At 44.6% G+C, this 15823-nt stretch overlaps 1 protein-coding gene across 1 annotated transcript in view; it reads left to right on the top strand.

Annotated features, from left to right (window-relative positions):
• Positions 1-13446: 13446 nt before the first annotated feature.
• Positions 13447-15823, top strand: part of LOC135913249 (uncharacterized) — a 58727-nt gene continuing 56350 nt past the window's right edge. Inside the window, exon 1 of the mRNA XM_065445852.1 lies at positions 13447-13569. The gene's annotated coding sequence lies outside the window, so the exon portion shown is untranslated. The remainder of the gene's footprint in view (positions 13570-15823) is intronic.

Here is a 15823-nt window from a genome sequence, read left to right as displayed (position 1 = left end):
ACATGGAAACGAAAGAGATGGCAGAGTTCTACAAAAAACGGCATGAGCTGTCTGTTACTGAAGTGCTCTACTGGGGTCATCGTCTTGTAGTGCCCACAAATGCGCGAGGGAAACTGCTAAAGCTACTACATGCAGCCCACCAAGGCGTGTCCGCTATGAAGGCAAAAGCCAGGTCTTTATTTTGGTGGCCCGGCTTAGACCACGACATCGAGCGCATTGCAGCGACCTGCCACAACTGCGTGCAAACGTTACGAATGCCTCAGGGTAAAGAACCAGTAAGTTGGCCCGATACGCGCGAAAGGTGGTCGCGCTTGCATATCGACTATGCGGGACCAATCAAAGGGAAAATTATTCTGGTAGTCGTCGACTCACACGCAAAGTGCATTGAGGCGGTTCCCATGTCGCAGGCTAACGCTCACAGCACCATTAATGCCCTCAGGACAATATTTAGCCGTTTCGGTATACCGCGAACGGTCGTGTCAGACAACGGGACGCCATTCACAGCATGGGAGTTCGAGCAGTTTATGAAGCGAAATGGAATAGTACATATTTGGGCACCCCCCTATCACCCCCAGAGTAATGGCCTAGCCGAGCGAGCCGTGCGCACCGTCAAAGAAGGCTTGAAGAAGATAGGAGGAAGTTCCATCATAACGTCGTTGGCCCGGCTGTTGTGCAATTATCGAAACGCACCACACCAAGGAGGCCCTTCTACTTCAGAGATGCTATTAGGTTACCGGTTGCGCACAAGACTGGACATGTCTTTTTCTCCCAGAGCCTGCCCTGCTAAAGCTGTGAATGACTCAAGCTGGAACTTTGCACCGGGAGACTATGTGTACGTGCGAAATTACGGCGCCGGCGATAAGTAGGCCCCAGGCACTGTGGAAGCTACTTCCGGCGCTCGCTTCCTGGATGTTAAGACTGCGGACGGGTTTGTCCGCCGCCACTTGGATCAAGTTCGTAAGCGGACCACAGATGAGACCCCAGCAGCCGTCGACCTGTCGAGGCTTCCTACAACGGGTTCCCCGGTATTAAAAGAACCAAGGACCTCTGAAACACCTGAGAAAATACCAGAAGCGCAACCTCAGGAGCTACGTCGCTCCACACGATCAAAGAAACCTGTCGTGCGTTTTGGTTACTAAGGGTGAAGAAATGCGGTAACCCATGAACATGACAAGCAACCTATTTACTTAAGTGCGCATGTGCGCACTCTTTCTGTCACACCTTCCCTCCCCCTTTTCTTTTCTTTATATTTCCGAGCGTGAATAAACCCGGCGTTCTTCGGTTGGAACGACTGTCTTGTTCACTGCGGGAGGGGCGTTGCCTCCACCCGTCAACCATCGCAACACACAGAGATGTATACTAAGCACAACTCAGTTCGTTGTGAAAATTAACTCCGTAAATAGAATAATTCCATCTTCGCTCATGCATTCATTATACGTTGATGATCTCCAAATTGTGTGTCGAGCATTGAACATAGTAACCTGTGAACGTGAATTTCAAATCACAATAAGTAAACTCATACAATGGGCAACCAAAAACGAGTTTCGTTTGTGCACTGACAAAAAGAAAGTTGTTGCTGTGGTCTTTTTCCACAAAAAGGAGCTTATATGCAGACCTTGTCCTCAAGATGCACCAATGTGTCCTACCAGTTAAAAAAACGCAAGTTTCTAGGCATTATGTTTGATAATAAGCTAAGCTTTCATCACACTCGAACACTGTGAAAATTAAGTGAACAATGCACTGAATCCACTTAAAGTCTTGTCACAGAAACACTGGGGCTCTGACCAGAAATGCCTTCTGCATATATACCGATCTCTGATGTGCAGCAAAATAGACTACGGTTGTGTAGTCTATGACAGCGGGACAGTCCTACCTAAGGCGGCTAGATCCAGTACATAATCTAGGGTAACGCTTAGCAACTGGTGCCAACAGAACTTCCCCTGTTCCTACTCTATATGCAGAAACTAACGAGCCATCTCTGGAACAAAGAAGAACGTTCTCAGAGTTCGGTCATCACCAGGACATGTGTGTTAAGATATTGCCATGTACTGTAACGCACGAATGCACTACGCGAATGAACCACATGCCATCAAACCTTTCGTACTTCGGCATGAAGAAAAGTATCGGGAGTGCGATATCCCAAAAGAGGCCCTTCATGTTGCAGATAAGCCATTCAGATTAGCCCCCTGGTGCGACTGTGCACAATTTCTAGATTTCTCACTGACACACCTTAGTAAGCAGGACACCCCACAGGAGCACATAATACAAGAGTTCCGCACTGTACAGGAAACATACAACACGTACAAAGAGTTTTACGCAGGTGGTTCAAAGACACACGATTATGTGGGAAACAGTGTCATATATCGGAAAGTTGGGAACGGACTGTTCGTTTCTGCCATTCGTTTCTGTTTTCACAGCAGAATGTCATGCTCTGTGGATGGCAGTGCAAGATGTAACTAGAAAACACAAAAAAGCTATCATTTTCACTGACTCCCTAAGTGCTCTTAAAACTCTTAATTTCAAATCCGAGCGAGAACCTGTCGTTGGTGGCATCCTACACATACTGTCAAGCGTAAATCACAACTACTCAATTAGTTTCTGCTGGGTCCCAAGTCACGTCGGGCTCCCGGGAAATGAAAAGGCGGATGTGTGTGCCGCTAATGCGAAACACAAGACTGTATCTGAAATAAAGGTACCCTTGAGGGATGGGCTTCAATCTATTTGCAGATCACTTAATAACAAATTGCGCCTCATCAAACCGGTGCTAGGGGAATGGAAAACCTGCTTTCAGCAAGAACGCTTAACTAAGATATTAGCCAGACTCCGAATAGGGCACACAATCCTCACACACAGTTATCTACTCAGAGAGGAAGCTCAGCCGATATGCGATAAATGTCAACAACCACTTACAGTACTACATATTCTAATTACATGCCTAGATATCGAAAGACAAGGACAAAAACACTTCCATGATCTATACGCATTGCACGTACGACTACACCCCACTCTCATTTCGGGAGACGATTCACTTGTTCCTTTTACAGCTGTAGTGAATTTTTTAGGTGAAGTAGGCTTTCTGAACAGGTTTTAAATAATATCCGCTTTACTATTTATACCATTGCTTTTCTAACACCCTGTGTCTGGCGCAGCAAAGCCTATGTTGCTTTTGTGCCAGTAAAGCGAACTTAACTCACTGAATCCCACTTCTGACACCATGTCGAGATGAGAGGAACGGTGAGATCTTCGGCTGGGCCGGTAACGAAGTCTCCGCGTCTTCTTTATTTTTTATTTATTCACTTGTTTATTTCAATATATTCAAAGTCCGAAGGCGTTACAGAAGGGAGTGGAGAACAATTATATACAATGAACAGTAGATGAACAATATAAACAGTGAACAAGGACAAAATAATGCGGCTTCTAAGGGTATAAGTAACATTCAACTCCAGCTTTAAATCCAATTGCACCGCTCAGTTGGGCAATAGATGTGGGTAGGTGGTTCGAGTCATTCGTGGTACTTAAAATAAAGCACTTTGTACGAGAGAAAATAATGTGCACTTTGTGTTGGTGATCAATATCTGTTCAATACTTAGGATGACTTCGAAAGATCGTGTTTTAATTGCAGATTGCGATGGATTTTCAGGAAAAAAATGAGACAGCTTTCTGCGTGAACAAAGGTGGAAGGCTTAAAGCTGTTTTCATAGACGATACACTAGATGTGCGTGCATAGTCTGAAAGAATCAAACCTTCGCTGCGGTCTTGGACAGATTACAAAGTGTGAATAAGAGTGTCAATGCCGGTATCCCATACTTCTGACACCATGTCGAGATGAGAGGAACCAACTGGCATACTCGAGCTTTGAACGAACAAGAGTTTTATAATGAACGAATTCTAGAGGGGAAGGTTCCCTGGAAAAGATTTTCTGTAGATCGCCAAGCGTGCAATTGGCATTGGTGGTTATGTAATTGACATGAGTCTGCCATGAAAGGTTAGAGGCAAGAAGAAGAAGTATTTTAATGCATGGAAAATGTAGAGAGGTCGGCCGGATAATGGAGCATCTGGCCTGCTACTCTACGTAAGGGAAGGGGAAGAGGGGAAGAAAAAGGGTCACAATGGGGGATGATAATGGTTAGAGGCTAATTTAACGCCTAGATATTTAGAGCATGAAGCATTTTCTAAACACTGCGGCTAATAAGATATATGTGAACGGTAGTGCTGTTAGTCTTATGGGAAACACGCAGTACCTTACATTTGTTAGCGTTAAGTTGTATGTTCCATTTAGTGCACCAGGAGCAAACTTCATTAAGATCATGTCGCAGAAGAATACTGTTGGTATTAGTGGAAATATTTCTGTAAATAATGCTGTCGTCAGCAAATAATTTAATTTAGGATAAAATAGTATTAGGCAGGTCATGTAAATTTTAAAGAACAAAAGAGGGTTCAATACAGAGCCCCAAGGTAAACCAGAAGTTACAGGAGAATCTGAAGAATTGCAAATGTTATTGGTAACAAACTGTGTTCAGTTAGCGAGGAAATGTTGAATCCACGCTAGTATATTGTAGTCAATGTTTAACTTACTTACCTTAAAGCAGAGTAACTGGCGAGAAACAAAATCGGAAGCTTTGGAAAAGTCCAAGAACATGCAATCAATAATTAGTCCTTCGTCTATTGCTGAGAAAAAGTCATGTGTAAAGGAATTCAAGGAACGCATTTATTTCAAGGAGCTTTAAGGGCCCTTCAATTTTCTTTTCTGATTTCAATGGTTTTCAAGAATTTCAAGAGGTATATAAATCCTGAAATGACAATGCATGGTGTTGCGACACTGTTCGGGACAGCTGAACATCCGACTTGGTGCAAGCCTGCCCTGCTTCACAGATAGTAACCACAGCACTTTCAATACTTTCAATAGATGATGTATAAAGCACTAGGTCATGCAGCTCAATAGCCACCTCTTCGAGCCTTTTTAGCGTTCCAGTAACAGAACCATGTTCGAGATTCCAGGTTGTTGTATCTCTAGAATATTGTAGCTCGATCTCATAAAACTTCAGTGCGACTCGCAAGAAACTCGGAGGCCCTGGTGTAGTAGCGATCATCATCATGATCAGTCTACTTATGTCCACTGCAGGATGAAGGCCTCTCCCTGCGATATCCAGTTACCTCTGTCCTGCGTCAACCGATTCCAACTTGCGCCTGCAAATTTCCTCATTTCATGACCCGACCTAGCTTTCCGCCATCCTTGGCTGCGCCTCTCTAGGCACCCTTTCTGTAACCCTAATGGTACGCTGATTATTCATCCTACGCATTACATGACCTGCCCAGCTACATTCTTTCTCTTAATGTCACTTAGAATATTGGCTATCCCCGTTTGCTCTCTGATCAACACCGCTCTCTTCCTTTCTCATAACGTTACGCCTAACATTTTTCGTTCCATCGCTCTATGCGCAGTCTTTACCTTGTTCTCGAGCTTTTTTGTCAACTTTCCTGCCCAATGTGTTAGCACCGGTAGAATGCAGTGATTTTACACCTTTATTTTCAACGATAGTGGTAAGCTCCGAGTCACTATATTGCAGTGCCTTTCGTATGCGCTGCAAACCGTTTTTATTCTTCTGTAAGTTTCTTTCACATGATAAGGGTCCCCTGTGAGTAATTGGCCTATAGTAGGATACAACTTAAAAAAAAAATCAGCAGTTGGTAACTAAGGCACACCGACCGCGCGGCGTTGTGTAACTCCACTAGCCAATCACAGAAGCAAAGAAAGTCATTGCCATGCGACGTTTTCAAAATGGCGTCGTACTTGATACCCCCGGATCGTCTGCTGTTCTTGAAGAGTCTTTTCATCGGCGAAAGCGATGAGGTGTGCAACATGCATGGACAAAGTGTACGGGGTCTGAGCATTTTACTCTTCAAAAGTCGGCGGTACAATTCATTTGTACAGCCCGTTTCACCCATGAAATTTCAATGCCAACTGAAGTGAAACTTGACAGTAAATAACTGCAGAGAAACAAGCATTTTATTTCAGTTATATAAAGAATTAGGTTTTCAACGGTACATTATAATAGAGGAGTGAAAACATAAAATTACGCGCTTGTAATATTATTTTTCTGGTTACCGCCTTATTAAGGTAACAGGGAAAATGGGAAGTACGAACTATTTGCTGCCTCGCGGTGGAACATTGGCTGGGGTTTATGAGGGCGTGGACGGGGCTTCACTGCAGACTTAAGTTGTGTCCGACTATAGATAAACGTACTCCTTCATAGTCTCTAGAGGCTGACTGGCGATCCTGAACTGTTGTTCCCTTGCCCGGCTATTCTTGATTATCTTGGTCTTCTGCATATTATTCCTCAATCCCACTCTTACATTTTCTCTGTTAAGGTCCTTAATGATTTGTTGCGATTCGTCCTTAGTGCTGCTGAACAGGGCAATATCATCGGCAAAGCGAAGGTTGCTGAGATAATCGCCGTTGATCCTCACTCCTAAGCCTTCCCAGTTTATTAGCTTGAATACTTCTTCCAAGCCTGCAATGAATAGCGTTGGCGAGATTGCGTCTCCTTGCCGGACCCTCTTCTTGATAAGTAACTTTCTACTTTTCTTGTGGAGAACGACGGTAGCTGTAGAATCTTTGCAGATATTTCCCAAGATATTCGCGTATGCCTCCTGTACTCCTTGATTACATAATGCCTCTATGACTGCTGGTATCTCTACTAAATCAAATGCCTTTTCATAATCTATAAAAGCCATATGGAGGGGTTGATTGTACTCTGCAGATTTCTCGATTACCTGATTGATGATATGGCCCTGTAGCTATAATGCGATATCTCAATTTAATGACAGCTATGAAGTGGTCCATCCAAGGTTTTCCTCTTGCAGTGAGAAAGGTCACCGGACTTCTCTCTACCATTGGCACAGAATGACGCGTGAACAGTGATAGCTTTTCAAATGCGACCTCCAAGTGAAGACAGGTGCTCTGAGAAGAATATTCATGAGCTCGGAACAACAACAACAACAAAAAGAGAAGTATGCAGAGTGCAATGGCTTCATACTACTCTGTGACACAACTGCAAGTGACACAGTTGTGTTGGCAGTCACATGGTTTAGTTCAGCGCAGAAACCATTCAATAAACGTAGAACGAAGGCCAACTGCAGGTTAAGGTATCTTACTTAGAAAACTTAAGAAAATATTACAAGCATTCAATCAAAACAATAGATGCAAACGTAAGTTCAATTTCACCATGATTTGCGGATAGGCTTTTTGCATTCCACAGACAAACATTGAAAAGTGTCGCTTAGTACTAAATTTCTTAAACTTGAAATTGCAAGTTTCGTTTAGCTAATGTGTCAAGGTGATAATCCTTTTGCAGTCAAAATAGCAGTGCCCATCCGACTCTTGAACCACATTAACGGTTCAATTTTCACGAAATCTTGCGTATGTATGCTTGTGAGCTATGGAGGATTTTATTTTACTCCAATTGTGGCTTTCCTCGAAACAGTATCACAAACTTCTGCTCTTCGCTGGCCTCATTGTACAAAAAGGCCTTAGCTGTATGCGGCCGTTATCTTCGGCAACCGCATCTGATTGATGCCCGCCGGTGGCATTACTTGCATTGCCTTCATACCTAATGGCGGAGTGGACACACTTCCATGGGCTAAATGTGGGGCCATTAGCAGTTTCTATTTTCCCGATTTGCAAGGTCAGCGAACTGTGCTAAGATGATTTTCATCCGGAATTTTTGTGCTTTCCTTATTTTTCGCCTGTGATAAACCTGTAATTGAATAAACCTGTAACTTTGCAATATTAGGTTAATTATTAGAAAAGAAAATGAAGGTAACAGTTACATTTATTGAATTTCGCGCCGCGAAGCTCAGCTTCGGCAGGTGAATGCGACGTCACGGATTTGAAAGCGCTTTTCTAGCGTTTGGGCAGTGTTGGCTCATTAAAAGTTCCCGAAACTTAATACAGTCGCTCTTTGGCTCCTTAAGAACACAATGCAGTCAGTTTTCACCACTAAACAATTAACCAAGCCCGAGGAGACGCCGTCATAATTCATGACGTCACAGAGAGTTGGTGAGCGAACCAGCAGGTGGGATGGATGGATGGATGAATGGATGGATGCTATGAGCTTTCCCTTTGGAACGGGGTGGTGGGTTGCGCCACCAAACTCTTGCTTGTTATACTGACTAATGTCCTACCTATGTTAAAAAAAAGAAAGAAAAAAAGCCCCATGAATTCCCATAACAAAACTTTATGAACCCATATTGTGAACTTTGTTACTGCGCGCCTCCGCTGTTTGTCGTTTCCCTACTTTTCTTGTACCAATCTTCCAGTCGCCGCCTACCAATCTCTACTGCGGACATGTTTACTTTCCCCCATCTCTCGCTGAACCCAGGGGCTTCGGGGAGGTCAGAGATGCCTAAATCGACCGCTGGGCAGATATCTTCACTTTCTGATAAAACATGCCCGGTATTGTCTAGGTATCTTGCCTCATGAATTCCTTGTTGAAATCCCCCCTCTTTCTTTTTTCCTTTCCTCCCCATTCTTACGCTGTCCTGATTGCTTCGCTGGAGCGCAGATTGTACAGGGGTCAGGGCCTCAGTCAGGCGCATGCTAGCGCCTTTAGTCCTGACCCTTCTGGTTTTCTGTAAGCAAACTGGAAAACTCGTGAATAAAAAAAATCTCTCTCAAAAGCTGTATACAATCGTCGCCCAAGCCTTCCCCTTCCAGAAGATCCCACAAAATGTTGCGATCTTCGTTGTCATACGCTCCTGTAATGTCTAAACGGGCCACATATCGCGGTCTCATTTCTACTCTGGATATTTTAATACACTGAGTAAGGACAAATAAGTTATCATCCATGCGCCTACCTATGCTGAAGCTATTTGGAAGTTCTCCCAAAATGCCATTATCCTCTGCCCATGCTTGCAGCTTTAATTTGATTGCCTGCACTGCTAACCTGTATGTTACCGATGTAATGGTCAACGGTCTGTACGAGTGAATTCTATCTTTCTCCACTTACCTTTATAAATTCCACTTCCTGCCTAATAAGTTGTGTGATTCCAAAATATTCTAGGTGCGGCCTTCTTTTTGTCACGTATTTCTGACAACCGACGTTCATATTTGCCTTTTATCTTTGCTTGCACCAGTATTTGAACCATATACTTTATATTCCGGTATATTTCCCATTTGCTGGCTACTTCATCCTGCGGCAACTGCGCCTTTTTTGCCTGCCTGTGCTCTCGGGTTGTTTTCTGGCGTTGGGTGATCGCTTCTCGTATCTCCTTGTTCCACCAGCTTTTCGGTTTCTTTTTTCCTTTCCAACGAACATGTTGTTTCTCTTTCCGTATTTCTGTCGTTATTACACTTGGAAGCTCACTATATTCCCACTCTTGGCCATTTGCCAAGTTCTTCCTTGACTCTAGTCGCTACATTTCTCATTTGTTCAGCGTTCAAACTTGGACTGGCCATTTTGCACTCCTTGCTCTCTTTCCCAACTACATATCCGATTTTCGAAATGATGCGTTCATGCTTACTCCCTATACTGCTATACCCTTCCTCGTCAATGACAATTTCTTTCAACTTATCATGAATTCCTTCTGTCATCAGGCAGTGATCAATGGTCATTGCCGACTTCCCGCTTCCCATGTGGTCTGCCCGTCACACTTAGGCCCTCTATTCACGATAACGAGGTTGTGCTGCTCACAAAGATCTAGCATTGACTTCCCGTTGTTGTCGGTATAGCCGTCTAGATCCTGTATGTGGGCATTCATGTCACCTGATACCTAATAGGATAATTTCAGCATCATTCCCGAAACCATTATTATCAGCACTTACGCATTCCACTAACTCTTGACTCTTCCCTGTGAAATTATTTGCAATCCACAAATACGTTACGCCCAGCCAAGTTTTCTTTCCACTCATTGTACCTCATAACCAAAGATGCTCTTGACATTTTGAATTTACTCTTTTTCATTTGACTCCCTGATGGATGATCATTCCGATTGTCTCTTTCCGATTTAGTTCTGTTGCGCTCTTCCCAAACATAGTTCTCAACCTCTGGCGCCTCTTCCGAGTACCTAAGCTGCGTTTTTGTAGCCCCATACATCCCTGTTTGTTCTCTATTTGCTTCTCAATCTCTGCCCACTTTTTCTTTCTTCTGCCACCCGGCATGTTTATGTAGCCTACTGCATAGCGAACTCTCTTGTTTTCCGCCTTTTTCTCTTATTGTCGGCGATGCTGTTCTGATGTTCCCCTAGGAGACCTTCTTCATTACTACCTATGGACTGGTCTCTTGATTACGCGTGGGCCCACCAAAAAAGCAACCGCGCGACCAGCATGTCGCCAGCCCACTTCTTGTCCAAGCCTGTGATTGAAGTGCATCCCGTCTCGTTGGAAACCACCACACCTTCTCACTTGCCTGTTTACTTCGACAACCTCGAAGCCTTTCTCTCGGCTCATTTTCCATATTGCCTCATTAGCAGTCACTATGGCTCTTTGTACGTGACTGTCACGCACAGGCACCTCCGGCACCGTGCACAGCACGATCCGCACCTGAGGGGACAGCTCGCACAAGTCGTCTACCCACTTCGCCGAGCGTTGGTCTAGCCCTGTTCCTCTTTGTTTAGGACGTGATTTAGCCCACATGCTATTACTACAAGGTTGCGTCCGTGGGCTTTTTCCGCAAGCTTTGCTTTTGCTCGCTCCATGACAGCGCCCAATGTCCGTCCTGTAAATGTACCTACCGCCACTGTTTTGTCACCTTTAACCCTTTCCACAATAGCCTCTGAGCACCTAGTCAGGTTTGTGTCGCCGGTGTTGACCACACTTTTACTCTCTCCTAATGCCGAGGCCTCTCCCTGCTTCCCTTTGCAATCCTTTTCTATGTGCTTTGGACTATTTCTTTTTGCAAGTGCAAGTGCTTTATTTTTCTTCACATAATCATGGTTATACAGATGTCTGGACCGATAGCCAAGGAAGGCTAGTTTTGGTCCAGTGACAAATTATAAAAGACAGGTCAGGCGCAGATTTTAACAGCACAGTATTTCGGAACACATCATGAGTTATACAGACAAGAAACATTCTGAAAATACTCGTACATAATGAATTCAAGTAAGTGAGAGATTCTGGTTATCAAGAAAAAAAGAATTTGCTACACTGCTTGAAATTACGTGCGGTTATAATTTCTAGGGGTAAGATATTCCAGATTTTTGTGCCACTGAATTCAATTAACCTTTCGCCGTATACATTGTAACACTTTGGTAAGTTCAGGTTACATGTTAAAGCATGTTTAGTACTGCGAGTTTTGAATGAAAAGACGTTTCGAGGAATAGGAAAGTTAGTGCATAAAATATTATTAACGGAAATTGAGATCTTGTGATTGCATAGTGCATTAACGGATACCACATATTGGGCTTGGAAAACATCAAAAAATGTATCACTGGTAGAATGTGAAGCGCTAATTATTTTCAGGGCCCTTTTCTGTAGTTTTTGTAAAGGTTGTAAGTATGTCATTTAAGTCACGTCCCATGATTCTAAACAATAACTAGTATGGCTATGGCACAACGCATAGTAAAGGGATTTGAGTACTTCGCGAGGGAAATATTGCTTTGCTTTAATTAGGGTGTAACAACCGTATGCGACCTTCTTGCATACATTATGAATATGTGCTTCCCAATGTATATGCTGGTCAAATATGACGCCCAGATATTTAAACGAACCAACTTCTTGGATGGGGCTTTTATTTAACGTAATATTTATGTGACTGGTGTCACTATTGTTTCTCCTCAATCGAAAAAGTACATATTTTGCCTTATTGCTATTTAAAGTTAATTTATTTGCTAAGAACCATGAGGCAATTTTTGATAACTCGGACGTCACATGCGTTTTCAGTGCAGAAAGTGTGTCTCCTGTGAATAATAAAGCTGTGTCATCTGCATACATTAGAACGTTTGAGTTCTGAAGAGCATTAGGGAGGTTATTAATGTACAATGAGAATAACACAGGACCGAGCACTGAATATTTTGGGACTCCGCTGGTGACTGTACTGTATGTAGAATAATAATCACCCATTACTACCATTCGTTCCCGTGAGGATGAATAGCTAAATGTCAATGAGATAAATGTCAAGGGGCATTGACCCCTGCGTTCCTGCTCTTCCTTTGTGGCCGGATCAATTTTCACACGGTAGGTGCAGCTCTCTCCCGGCCGCTACCCCTCCCCACGTTGAGCGCCTTTCACGTGCTTTGCTGATACTCCCTCTGTTGTCACGTCGGCAGACTGCGTTCCATTGTCACGGCAATTCTCATTCGCGATGGCGGCACTGTTCAGCTTTTCCTCGGCTACTTGAAGTTTTTTTTCGCCACCGCCTTCCGTGCATCACGCTCCATACTTAGCTCATTTTCGAGCTCTTCGACCTGGTTGACAAGCTCATCCTGGAAAGCCTCCATTTCCTTCAGCCTAGCATCGACATAACAGTGTCTGGCGATTGACTCGACTTCCTCTCCACTCTCATCCGTCCCCTTGTCCACCTTGGGGGACTCTCCGCACACTGCACGCTTTACCGTGTTTCTTGCCATGTGTTGCACTTGGCTTTTTCTAATACAAACACCGAAGCTTTCAGAGCACGTGCCTTCTATCAAAGGCCGATACGCACAGAATCTAAAATCTTAAAATGCTGCAATGTATCTATCACTAATGATTTAGAAGCAATAAATGCCTCACAGACTTAAAGTATGACACGTGTTCACAGGTGCTCAAACACACGGCCACGCTCTCACTGTCCTACCAAATCAGTATTCCCGATACCAACGCACACACACTAGAACCACTAATCGCTAATAGTCTTGCGACTTCCGAAGTGCTGTTTAAAGGCTATAAAGACTTAACGTCCCACAAGGTTGCATGTGCTGAAACACGTTTCGCGGACGGGCCCTCTGATTATCCTGCAAAACAAAATAATATGGCGCCTCCTTGCATCTTGCGAGGAGGCGCCATAACGTGTACCCAAGAGTAAACACAGGTATACATACTAAGTGGCGCGCATGTCACATTATTTGACCCTTGGCACGGTAGCTTGCTGTAGTTCATGATGATAATGATGTTTTATTGGCATCCCATTCGAAACGAGGTGGGACAAATAGTCACCTAGCCTGCTTGAATACGTCAGGTCCAGCCAGAAGTAGCGTGCAACTGCTACTCGTCGGGACACCTGGTGGAGTATAACGGAACTGCAATGCAAAGTCTGTACGTATCAACTCTACGTGGCGCGCGTGTCACATCGCGCGTGAAATGGCACGATACGAAGCTAAGAATGAGGATGATGATTTAATGGCAATCCATTTGAAACGGTGTGGTGGCGAAGAGTAATCTAGCTTGCACGAATTAGTCAGGTATGGCATACCGGCTTTTCAGAGCATCAATATTTATACATCTCCACAATCTTTTTCTTTCTTAGGATTACTCTATCTACCTTATACCGCTACCTCTGCAACTGCTGCATGGCGTGTCACCTGGTGTAATATGCAACTGCAATGGAAAGGGCGCACCTATAGAGCTACTCGGGGAGCATCTCACACCGCAAGGCAAGTGACAAGATACGATGCTAATGATGATGACGATGACAATTTATTGACCTCCCCTTTGAAACGCGGCGGTGACATTGTCACCTAGCCAGCTTGATTTGACAAGTGGCATGACACAATGCTAATGATGGTGATGATGATGATTTTTGGAATCCCCTTTGAAAAGCGGTGGTGACATAGTCACCTAGCCAGCTTCATTCATTCAGGTACACAAAAACAATGTTTCTCGTCTGCTAGCCGGAAAGCGTCCAAAACTCTGCCAGGCGAAAATCCACTTGGCCAGAGAAAACCGAACGCGCATCGAAGTGCGCCGCGTGGTGGTTGGGGCAACACCAGGAAAACGCATGCGCTCTGGCTGGCTCTGGCAACCCGCGGGTGGGGTAGCGAGAAAAAAAAGATTGAAGAGGCTCAATGTGTCCTCGTGAATAAAAGACAAAATTGAAACTATAAATAAGAATGTAGTTACTTTGCTGGCTTTACTGTCTTGACGTGGATGCTTTGGCGTGAGTCCCCGGTTACTCAACGGCTGCGGACCCGCGGCTGCCAAGCACAAGGTCGCGGGTTTGTACCACACCCATACCAACGTTCTTCCGTTGCCAGTGGTACATAAAACAGCTTTAACATTATGGCGAAATGAGGGAATTGGTGTTGATCCATTGTTCTATATAAAAGCACGAATGGACAAATACGAACGAAAAAAGCGCTCGTCCTGCGTTATTCTGTAGTCATTGTGCATTTGTGTTTTTTCATGAATTTACGAAACAGATTCTGAACTTCGATTTTGGTACCCGTTAATCCACCAGAAGCAGGCAACCAACGCTAAAATTAACACTAGGCACGCTGAACCAGACGTTGGCGCACACCACCTCCCACACTCTCTCTTTGCCTATTTACACACACGGAGACGCAGACAAGCGTCTACAAGCGTTAACATGTCTCATTTCATGTCTCAATACGTCTCATTTCACTGTAGTTAGCGATATTTACTCTGTTAATTCCAGATTCGGCGACGCTCACTACGCGGACAAACTGAAGGGCGCACCCGTAAATTTAAAAATTATATTTTTTTTTCTCCTGGGAAATATACTGCTCTTTGTATTGCAATGGCGCGTCCATAGCACAGCCGCGCCTGTAATGGCGGGCACGGGACCATCCATAAGCGAAGCCTTCCCGACCACAACGGGGCGGTGTTTTGACTGGCCACCTCTAGACACAATAGTCGCATTCAGAACGCTTCTGGTGTGCCGAGTGGCTGTTCTCACACTTGCGCTGTTTTTTTTTTTGTTCTGAACATTCGAAACACGAGAGGCGTACGTTTTGCGTTTCCCAGTGCCGCGTCTGCAATCGAGCAAGCTGAATGTGGGAAAGTATGCCGAGACACGCGGTGCAGGAGACACAATACGGCAATACCAATGACGTACACGGAAAGGAAGCTCTAGCTCGAACTCGATTTCGCGACATGCGCATGACCACTAGGAAGCTAGTGAAACGGCGCCATGGGGCGTAGCACGTGACTAAGTGCGTCGCCGATGTTGTAGTGCAGTGCGATTAGCTAAGCGATGTAAGCTAATTATGTCGCATGGTGTTCGTATACAAAAGCACCTTTGAGATCCCGTGGACGATTTAGATTGAGCGCTTTCGACAGGTAACAAAAGCGTCCGGTGTAATCTCGCACTAAGTCGGCACAATCAGAGCCCGGTTGAGCCCTGTTTGCCATATCGGCTGGGGTGCGGAGGCTTTCCTGTGTCCTCTCTGTCGTATTTGTTCCTTCGGGCTTTCACAGCATTGCAAAACAGCTTGTGTTCTTCGATTTCGGTGCCCGTTAATGAAACCGAAGCAGGCAACCACTGCAAAGAATTTTCCTGAGCACAATGAACCAGACGCATCGGCGCAGGCCGGACTACACACAGAGAGACATGAACAAGGCGTCGACCAGTGTCGGCGCATGTGTCTATGTGTTGGTGTTTTATTTCAGTGGGGTTAGCGTCGTTCCTATCGCTATAGTTACCCGGTCGTGCATTCGCTATTACAGTTTCCCGAAGGGAACAAATAGTTGAACAGCCGCTTTGAGTATTCGCAGAAGATAACTAGCATACGCTGTGCTTTTTTTTGTAATATAGCATTGCGTATTAGAAAAAGAACAAGTCAACTCTAGTTTCATGCCGAAACATCTCTTTGCAATCGCTCATTGAAAAGAAGTCTCCCCAGGGAAGCAAACAAGAAATAGAGCTTCCGTTGGAGGCCAATCCGCATG

This window comes from Dermacentor albipictus, chromosome 5, assembly GCF_038994185.2.
Source record: "Dermacentor albipictus isolate Rhodes 1998 colony chromosome 5, USDA_Dalb.pri_finalv2, whole genome shotgun sequence".
Taxonomy (NCBI): domain Eukaryota; kingdom Metazoa; phylum Arthropoda; class Arachnida; order Ixodida; family Ixodidae; genus Dermacentor; species Dermacentor albipictus.
Note: the sequence above shows the minus strand (reverse complement) of the source record. Positions and strands in the feature narration are given on the sequence as shown.